At 50.8% G+C, this 9,125-nt stretch overlaps 1 protein-coding gene across 1 annotated transcript in view; it reads right to left on the bottom strand.

The window, feature by feature from the left end:
- Positions 1-7,209: 7,209 nt before the first annotated feature.
- The window catches only part of MAPK1 (mitogen-activated protein kinase 1), an 86,616-nt gene continuing 84,700 nt past the window's right edge, over positions 7,210-9,125 (bottom strand). The window contains exon 9 of the mRNA XM_054712691.1: positions 7,210-7,299. The gene's annotated coding sequence lies outside the window, so the exon portion shown is untranslated. The remainder of the gene's footprint in view (positions 7,300-9,125) is intronic.

The raw sequence follows: 9,125 nt of genomic DNA, 5'->3' as shown, positions 1-9,125 counted from the left end.
CCGCGCCCCGCCCGCACCCCGCCCCGCCAGCGCGCCCCCGCCCCGCGCGCTCTGCGCCCGGGAGCTCGGCGGCTCGCGCTCGGCCCCAGCTGGGCAGGGGCGCACGTGCCGCGGGGCGCGCCGCGCTTCCATTGGCCGGTCCTGCGAGCGCGGCCGCGGAGCCCGCCCGTGAAGGCGGGGGGCGCAGGGGCGGGTCGTGCGGGGCGGGGCGGGGCGGGACTCGGGCGAGCTCCGCGGTGAGCGCCGCGCGCAGGCGCCTGCGGGCCCGGCCTGGGCGCCTCCCCGCTGGACTCTCTGGCCGCGTGGAGCTGCGCCCCAGGAAGTCCACTTTCTCCGCACGCGTGGATCGGCCGTGGGCGTGATGGGCTCACAGCTCCCGGGGCCGACGTGGGGCGTGCGGGCCGGGGCGTGGTGCCCGGTTTTTCCTGGCCAGACCTCCCTTGGCCTTGTCCGCAGAGGACGGGGTCTTGCGCGCTCCCCTGTCCCCCTGATCCTCCTCCTAGAACTCTCCAAGCCATTCTGCCTCTGGATCTGCACCTGGCCCCTAACTCTGTTCTGGAGCCCCCAAATCGGACCCACAGCGCTCTCGGCCCCCCAGGCAGCCCGCCCTCTCGCGCTGTCCACACTTTGTTCCCCAACTCCTATCGTGTCATTATTTTGTTGGTCCCATAGCCGTTCTCTATAGATTGGTTTGTCAATCACATAGCACTTTTAAAACCCCACACTGTTGAGGTCACAGTGTATACATTTTTATATGTTGGCATCCTTTAGCTCTTGCTTCTTTTTTTTTTTTTTTAATATATATATATTTTATTGATATTTTACAGAGAGGAAGGGAGAGGGAGAGGAGAGTTAGAAACATCGATGAGAGAGAAACATCGATCAGCTGCCTCCTGCACACCCCCTACTGGGGATGTGCCCGCAGCCAAGGTACATGCCCTTGACCAGAATCGAACCTGGGACCCTTGAGTCCACAGGCCGACGCTCTATCCACTGAGCCAAACCGGTCAGAGCAGATCTTGCTTCTTTTGTGCCATGCACTGTAAAGATCTGTCTTTGGGTGTCACCGGGTTTATTACGTAGAAGGCAGCTGGATATCGCCTCTTAAACATTTGTGGGAAGGTCGCCATTCTTCTAACGATGTCCTCCGCGTTTTCCAGAGATGTGTTAGCCTCTCCATTAACTATTAAGCCTTGCCCTGGCTGGTTTGGCTCAATGGATAGAGCGTCAGTCTGCGGACTGAAAGGTCCCAGGTTCCATTCCGGTCAAGGGCACATGCCTGGGTTGCAGTCTCGATTCCCAGTAGGAGGCGTGCAGGAGGCAGCGGATCAATGATTATCTCTTATTGATGTTTCTATCTCTGTCCCTCACCCTTCCTCTCTGAAATCAATAAAAATATATTTAAGAAAAACACAAAATATTAAGCCTTTCAGGCCTCCTTCAATTTCCAACTAGGTTTCCTTTTTCTTGGGAATTGTCAGGATTACTTTGTCTTAAATATTAAGCTTTCCTTGTTTTTGCTATTGCAAATATCTTTTCTCAGCTAGTTCTTTGTGTGTGTGTGTGTTTTAATTTTTATTTTTATTGATTCCAGAGAGAGAGAGGAGGGGAGAGGGATAAAAATATAATGAGAATGATTGGTCAGTTGCCTCCTGCACGCCCCCTTCTGGTCATGAGCATGCAACCCCACCTTGTGCCCTGACCAGGAATCCAACCCTGACCTCCTGGTTCATAGGTCTGCACTTAACCACTGGGCCACACGGGCTGAGCTCAGCTAGTCCTTTGTTAAAAGCAACTTAAAATTCTGATATGAACCAGTTTACATACTTTTGTATTCTGCTGTTTTTTAAAAAAATATTTTTTATTGATTTCTTACAGAGAGGAAGGGAGAGGGATAGAGAGTTAGAAACATCAATCAGCTGCCTCCTGCACACCCCCCACCAGGGATGTGCCCGCAACCAAGGTGCATGCCCTTGACCGGAATCGAACCTGGGACCCTTCAGTCCGCAGGCCGACGCCCCATCCACTGAGCCAAACTGGTTTCGGCTGTATTCTGCTTTTTGAAGGGGAATTTTTCTGTTGTTGCAGTTTTTTATAAATATTTTTTAGTGGCTGCACAGTATTAAACCTACCTGCATATCTGTGTGTGGTGGTTGGGCACTTCGATTATTTCTGCTCTATTTCTGCAGAGCCCTTCATTCTCTGAAAATCTTAGCACCAGACTCACTATTGTTCTTTGCACCATGGTTCCTGGCTTCATTCTTGGAGACACCGCTTTCCGTTAAAATGTAAGTGATTGCAGTATGTATGTGAACTGTAGGTGACCTTCCGGCATCCTGGCCTGTCAGCTCCCTGGCCCCTGTCCTGCCAGGATCTTGTCCCCTGCATGGCCACACATATGAACCGCTCCTGACCACGGACCAGCGCCTTTCCAACTACGACTCCAGTATAAGATACAGCTTATGGGTATGAAGTTTCTGTTTGGGATAATGATCATTTTGGGACTAGACATAGTGATGGTTGCACAGCAATGTGAATGTACTTAATGCTACTTTATTATACACTTAAAAATGGTTAAAATAGCCCTGAGTGGCGGGGCTCGGTTGGTTGGAGAGTCATCCCGTGCCCTGAAGGGTTGCCTGTTCAATTCCCGGTTAGGGCACATACCTAGGTTGCTGGTTAGATCGCTGGTCGTTGGAGCACTTATGGAAGGCAGCCAATCAGTGTTCCTTTCTCCCTCTCTCTAAAATCAATAAAACATATATATATATATTTTTATATATATTTTATTGATTCTTTACAGAGAGGAAGGGAGAGGGATAGAGAGCTAGAAACATCGATGATGAGAGAGAAACATCGACTAGCTGCCTCCTGCACACCCCCTACCGGGGATGTGCCCGCAACCAAGATACATGCCCTTGACTGGAATCGAACCTGGGACCTTTCAGTCTGCAGACCGACGCTCTATCCACCGAGCCAAACCTGTTTCGGCAATAAAACATTTTTTAAAAAATGGCTTAAATGGCAAATTTTATGTTATTGTGTTTTACCACAATAAAAAACAGTAATGGCTCAGTGGATAGAGTGTAGGCCTGCAGACCTAAGGGTCCCCAGTTTGATTCCAGTCAAGAGCACATGCTCAGTTGCAGGCTCGATCCCCAGTAGGGGGCGTGAAGGAGGCAGCCAATAAACGATTCTCACTCATCATTGATGTTTCTATCTCTCTCTCCCTCTCCCTCTCTGAAATCAATAAATTTTTTTTTAAATAGTAAAAAAAAAAAAAAAAAAAAAAAAAGCCCTGGACCGTGTTGCTCAGTTGGTTGAGCGTCATCCCATGCACCAAGAGGTTGCTGGTTTGAGTGCCAGTCAGGGCACATGCCCGGTTGCAGGCTTGACCCCCCGTGTGCAGGGGGGTGTGCAGGAGGCAGCTGATTGATGTTTCTATCCCTCTCCCTTCATCTCTCTAAAATCAATCAAAATGTAGTTTTTAAAAGCAGTAAAAAAAAATATTTTTTTTTCATGATGATCCAGCATACACAGTTTCATGATTTAAAACATACTTATTTTATGCAATGCCCTGATGTTTTCTATACTTCCGTTTATTCTTATTAACGACTCCATGTGGTTTCACAAGGCACCGTCCGTAGCCTGTGGTCTGCCACGCATCCCTGTCCTCACCTCACAGCCTCAGGGCTGCGGCCTGGGCTCCCCCGCCCCCACTGGGAGCCACAGTGCACTGTCCCCTCCGCCGACCTGCTGGCTGTCCCCCCTCCCACGCTCACCTCCTCCCGAAGCCCCTTTCTCCCACCGCGCACTTGCCCGGCAGGCCCCGTCCCGGGGAGCGGCTGTGAGGCCGGAGAAGGGCTTTACCCGTGGAGGCTCGTTTCCAGGGCAGCGCAGTCCCCGTGGCAACCCTGCACCTGCTCCACCTCTGGTGTCCATTCAGTTTCCCACTTTCCTGGAAGACGATCCTACACCTCCGCCCCCGCGGGCTCTGTGTCCTACTTTACTGCAAACTTCCACACCAACAGGAAGTCTGATGGCTCCTCTCCCACCGCTGACCTTCCTTCTGCCCGCCCCCCCAGGAGGACTCCTAGGTCACTGATGTCCTCTCCAAGGCCCCGAGGGCCACTCGTCCATGTGGTCCACCCCTGTGCACGCTGAAGGGTCACTTCAGTCACGGCGTCCTCGTTCTTCTGCACCTGCAGTCCGCTCTGTACCGGCCGCTCCATCGAACGAGCCCGCTGTCATCTCAGGACGCTCTGTGCACTGGAGGCAGCACTGAGAGGTGTCACACGGCTGGGGCCTCCCTCGGGCCAGCATGGGTGAATGGAGCAGGTCACACATTTCCAAAGCGGACGAGAAGATGGAATCCCGGGCCTTGCAGGTGGTGCCATGGGCCGAGACTGCAGCCCCCGCAGCGCCATGGCGTGTGCCGGCTGGCACGTGCTGGAGCCAGGCCCACCTGGGGCTCACGCACAGAGATGGATGCCTGAGGGCTAGGCCAGTCATCCCCGAGGACGAGCCGGGGTGGGTGGTACAGGCTGAATTGTGTCCCCCCAAACGTGACTAGATTTGGAGATGGGGGTCTTCGAAGAGATGATTAAATTAAAATGAGGCTGTTAGGGTGGGCTCTGATCCAGTCTGACCGGTGTCCTTGTGAGAAAAGACACAGCGAGAGGACACAGGGAGATGGCTGCTGCAAGCCTGGGAGGGAGGCCTCCGGAGAAACCAGCCCTGCTGATACCTTGCTCGGGAACGCCCAGCCTGCAGAACTGGCAAGAAAAAACTCTGGCCCTAGCCGGTTTGGCTCAGGGGATACGACCCACAGGTTGAGAACCGCTAGCAGGGTCGCCTAAGACCATCGGAAAACACAGATATTTTTTTTTTTTAAATGTATTTTATTGATTTTTTACAGAGAGGAAGAGAGAGGGATAAGTTAGAAACATCGATGATAGAGAAACATTGATCAGCTGCCTCCTGCACACCCCCTTCCGGGGATGTGCCCGCAACCAAGGTACATGCCCCCGACCGGAATCGAACCTGGGACCCTTCAGTCCGTAGGCCGATGCTCTATCCACTGAGCCAAACCGGTCAGGGCAACACAGATATTTACATTACGATTCGTAACAGTAGCAAAATTACAATTATGAAGTAGCAACGAAAATAATTTAATGGTTGGGGGTCACCACCACATGAGGAACTGTATTCAAGGGTCGCGGCATCAGGAAGGTTGAGAACCATGGGATAGAGCCTCAGCCTGAGGACTGAAAGGTCCCGGGTTCGATTCCTGTCAAGGGCACATGCTGCAGGAGGCAGCCAATCAATGCTTCTCTCTCGTCGTTGATCTTTCTTTCTTTCTCTCCCTCTCCCTTCCTCTCTGAAGTCAATAAAAATAGATACATTTTTAAAAAAGTTTTTTATAAAAAAAAAAAATTCTGCCGAGCTATCCAGCCTGTGGTACTTCGTTTATTGATTTCAGAAAAGAAGGGAGAGGGAGAGAGAGATAGGAACATTAGTGATGAGAGCAAATCATTGATCAGCTGCCTCCTGCACACCCCACACTGGGGATCGAGCCTGAAACTCAGACATGCCCTGACCGGGAATCGAACCCTGGTTCATAGGTCAATGCTCAACCACTGAGCCACGCCGGCTGGGTGCCTGTGTCCTGGCAGGCCCAGCAAGCGAATACACTGGGTTTAGTGTAGGTGTCACCGAAAGCAAGTCTCCTAAAGGGTCTGCCAGGCGGCCTCTGTCCACATATTCTCCCTAAAACCCTCTGGGTGGGGAGAACAAGCAGCCGGCAGGCAGGGACTCCCGCCCTGGGCCGGGGGCTCCGCCTGGCCACGTCAGGGATGAAGGCTCTTGGTGGCCCCTGGGCGTCTGAGTTCCTGTGAGTTGCTAAGTTTCCTTTATGACAGTCAGGCCCATTAGGAAGTGTGCCGTTACTGTAGGCATAGCAACCACAAGCCATTTTATGTTCTTTCCAAATTAAAACATTTCCAGCTTCAGGATTAAGGAGAGAAAGATGGAAAAGCAGAGATGAAATTAAGTTACTGATGGAAGCGGTTGCCATGGCATCATGCTGCCCTTGGAGCCTGCCAGCTGCCACTGTGATTTCTCCCTTCATCCCACAAATGAAAGAGAAGAGAAATAGAAAAATAAAATATGTCTTAATTAGAATTAGTAACTAAAGACGGGAATTCATATTTTAATAGTAACTATATACCAACATATGGCGTTTCTCAAAATTTAAACAAATCCCCTGGCATCTTATTAAAATGATGTTGAAATGCATGTATGAGGTGGGGCCCGAGATTCTGCATTTTAATTTTTTTTTTAATTTATGAATTTATGTATTTATTTCTTCTATTATACAGGAATACCTGCTTATTTACATACACATATTTCTCTAACTGGAAGACACTTGGTAAATGGAGCTTCCTAAGTCAAAATATCTTGGGAAGTATTTTTAGTTTTTAACATAAAAGTTGCAAGCTATGGAAAACATTGCTGTGGTACAGAGATAGGAGGGACTTGCCCAAGGTCACATTGTTAATATGTGGGGGCCCAGGATCCAGACCTAGGCAGTCTGGCATCAGAGTTCATCTGCTTAACCAGTGTGCTAAATAACCTACTTGTGCATGCATTTTAATTTTTAATTGTAACAAAATATACATAAGATTTACCATCTTAAACCACAGATGCTGCATTCTCAATGGGCTCTGGGTGATGCTGATACAGGGGTTCCCTGGCCCACATCCTGTGCGTCAGGCTTTAAGAGCCTTTCTTTGTACGGGAGCCGAGGTAGGTGGTGCGCATGTCAAGGTGAGCAGGCCACACGGCGTGCTTTCCAGGAATTTCCTGGCAGGGGGGCCAGAGAAGGGGCAAGGTCACGCCAGAGGAGTGGACAGAAACGTGCCTGCTTCAGAAGTGTGGCTGGGATCTGCGTGCTGAGGATGGAAGCTGGAGGAGGTAACAGTGAGACACTTAAAACTCGGCCAGTGCCGGACTGACCATTCCCCGGTGCTGGGCTCGGCCGAGGCTGCTCTCCCTCGCTGTTGCCATCACAAAGGATGCTGGTGCAAACGCTCTGTACACGTGGCTGTTTTCTCTACAATTCTTGTCGAGGGGGGAAAAAGGCCCAGTAATGGAATTACTGAGTCAAAACACATCTTCTGATTGGCTCCAGTCCCTCCAGATTCCACTGTATTAATTTAAAGCACTACTGGCAATGCCTAAGGCGACGTACTTCCTTATAACTTCACATGGGGCTTTTATATGGTAATTTTGCTTTTGCTGAAAAACCCCCAGAAAGTAGGGTATGCACAAAATGGCATCTTTTTTTTTTTAAAAAATCTTCACCAGAGGATGGATACACATACACACACATATATATCTGAGTGTGTATGTACATATATGTGTGTGTGTGTGCGTATAAACTTCAGAGAGGAAGAGAGAGAGAAACATCAATCGGTTGCCTCCCACATACGCACACTGAAGGGGGATCAAACCTGCAAGTGGCGCATGGAACCGGTCACCTTTTGGTGCGTGGGACAACGCTCCAATCCACTGAGCCACACTGGTCAGGGCTCTTCATTTTAATCTGCATTTCCTTATTTATTAATGGCCCCAGGGTTTTCCCTCATGGAAGCAGACAACATTCTTTGATTGGCTATCAGTTGGGAATGAGGCAAAGTGTCTGTACTTTTGTGATTCATTTTTTTAAAAACAGACTTAAAAAGTGTATTTTTATTGATTTCAGAGAGGAAGGGAGAGAGAGAGAGAGAAACATCAATGATGAGAGAATCATTGATGGGCTGCCTCCTGCACACCCCACACTGGGGACTGAGCCCACAACCTGGGCATGCGCCCTGACCGGGAATCGAACGGTGACCTCCTGGTTCATAGGTGGACGGTCAACCATTGAGCCATATGGACTGGGCAAAAATAGACTTTTATGATGGGTCACCCACGGCAGATGTGCCTCCCACTCCGCTGTTGTTCATATTGGCCTGTGTTGAAAGTAGATGAGAAGATAGTTCCCTCCAGTCCTCCAGTTTGTTCAAGTCACTGGATTTAACTAGCTTTCTCCAACCACACCTGCCGAGCTAACACCTGCCCTTCTAGATGCATTCGTTAGGAACGGCCTAGATAGGTAGCAAGCATAACAAGAGGGGTGACTCATTTTATCTTCAAGATGTAAAGAACTTCGAAGTCATCACTCAAGAAAAAAGATGATTAAACTAGAAATCAGTGACTTCCTGGATCCATCAGAGGATTGAGGTCACAGGACAAACCCCACACCCACAATTGCATGGGTTTTATCTCCAGGGAGCTCAACAGGTCCTCACAGTGACGATGGGAGCAAAATGCCCTTGGTTTTGACTATGGGGAGAGGAAGAGCTAGCATCTGAAATATGCCCAGGTTGTTCATTCTCCATAACGAAGGCCGGCCAGCAAGGGAGCTGACCTCCACAGAGCTCAGCCACCGGGGAAAGAGCTGGCCGGACGCCAGCCCCTCGAGCCTGCCTGTCTTACTGAGCGGGCCGAGTCCCAGAGGAGCACTATGAAGGCCACAGCCCAGCGCCACAGGCCCCCTCGAAGACGGAGACCCACTCGTCAGTAAACAGAAGGCACCAATGGGAACAGGTAAAAATGAAAGATTTTTGTGTCCTGGAATTCTCAGGCCTACATGCAGCCTCCCCACTTTGTGATATGACATCTCCCATAAAATGCTTGTTAGTTCTAATGATTCCTTTACCGCAGGAATACCAAGTTTTAAACCTCTTGACATCCCTGTCTGTCAACTGCACTATAGAAGTTCCCGGGTACCAGGACGTACCTGGCTCTGGGGACTCCGGGACCGACCCCCAGGCCCACCCGAGCGGCAGGGCTGCCAGCGGTGGGGGCCTCTGGCCTCCCCTCCATCCTCGTTTGCTCTGCACTGGAGCCTGAACACCAGCGGCAAACCCACCCTCAGGATGGGTGCGAAGGGCCGAGCCCAGGACATGGGGGGAGTGGGCTGTAGCCGCGGGTGGGGAGCGAGGCCAGGGCCGCCCACAGGGAGATGGCTGTGACCTGACCTGGCGATTCGATTGCCTGTGGCTGCTGCCCAGGAGGGA

Source organism: Eptesicus fuscus, chromosome 23, assembly GCF_027574615.1.
Source record: "Eptesicus fuscus isolate TK198812 chromosome 23, DD_ASM_mEF_20220401, whole genome shotgun sequence".
NCBI classification, from domain to species: Eukaryota; Metazoa; Chordata; class Mammalia; order Chiroptera; family Vespertilionidae; genus Eptesicus; species Eptesicus fuscus.
This window is presented reverse-complemented; position numbering and strand designations above follow the sequence as displayed.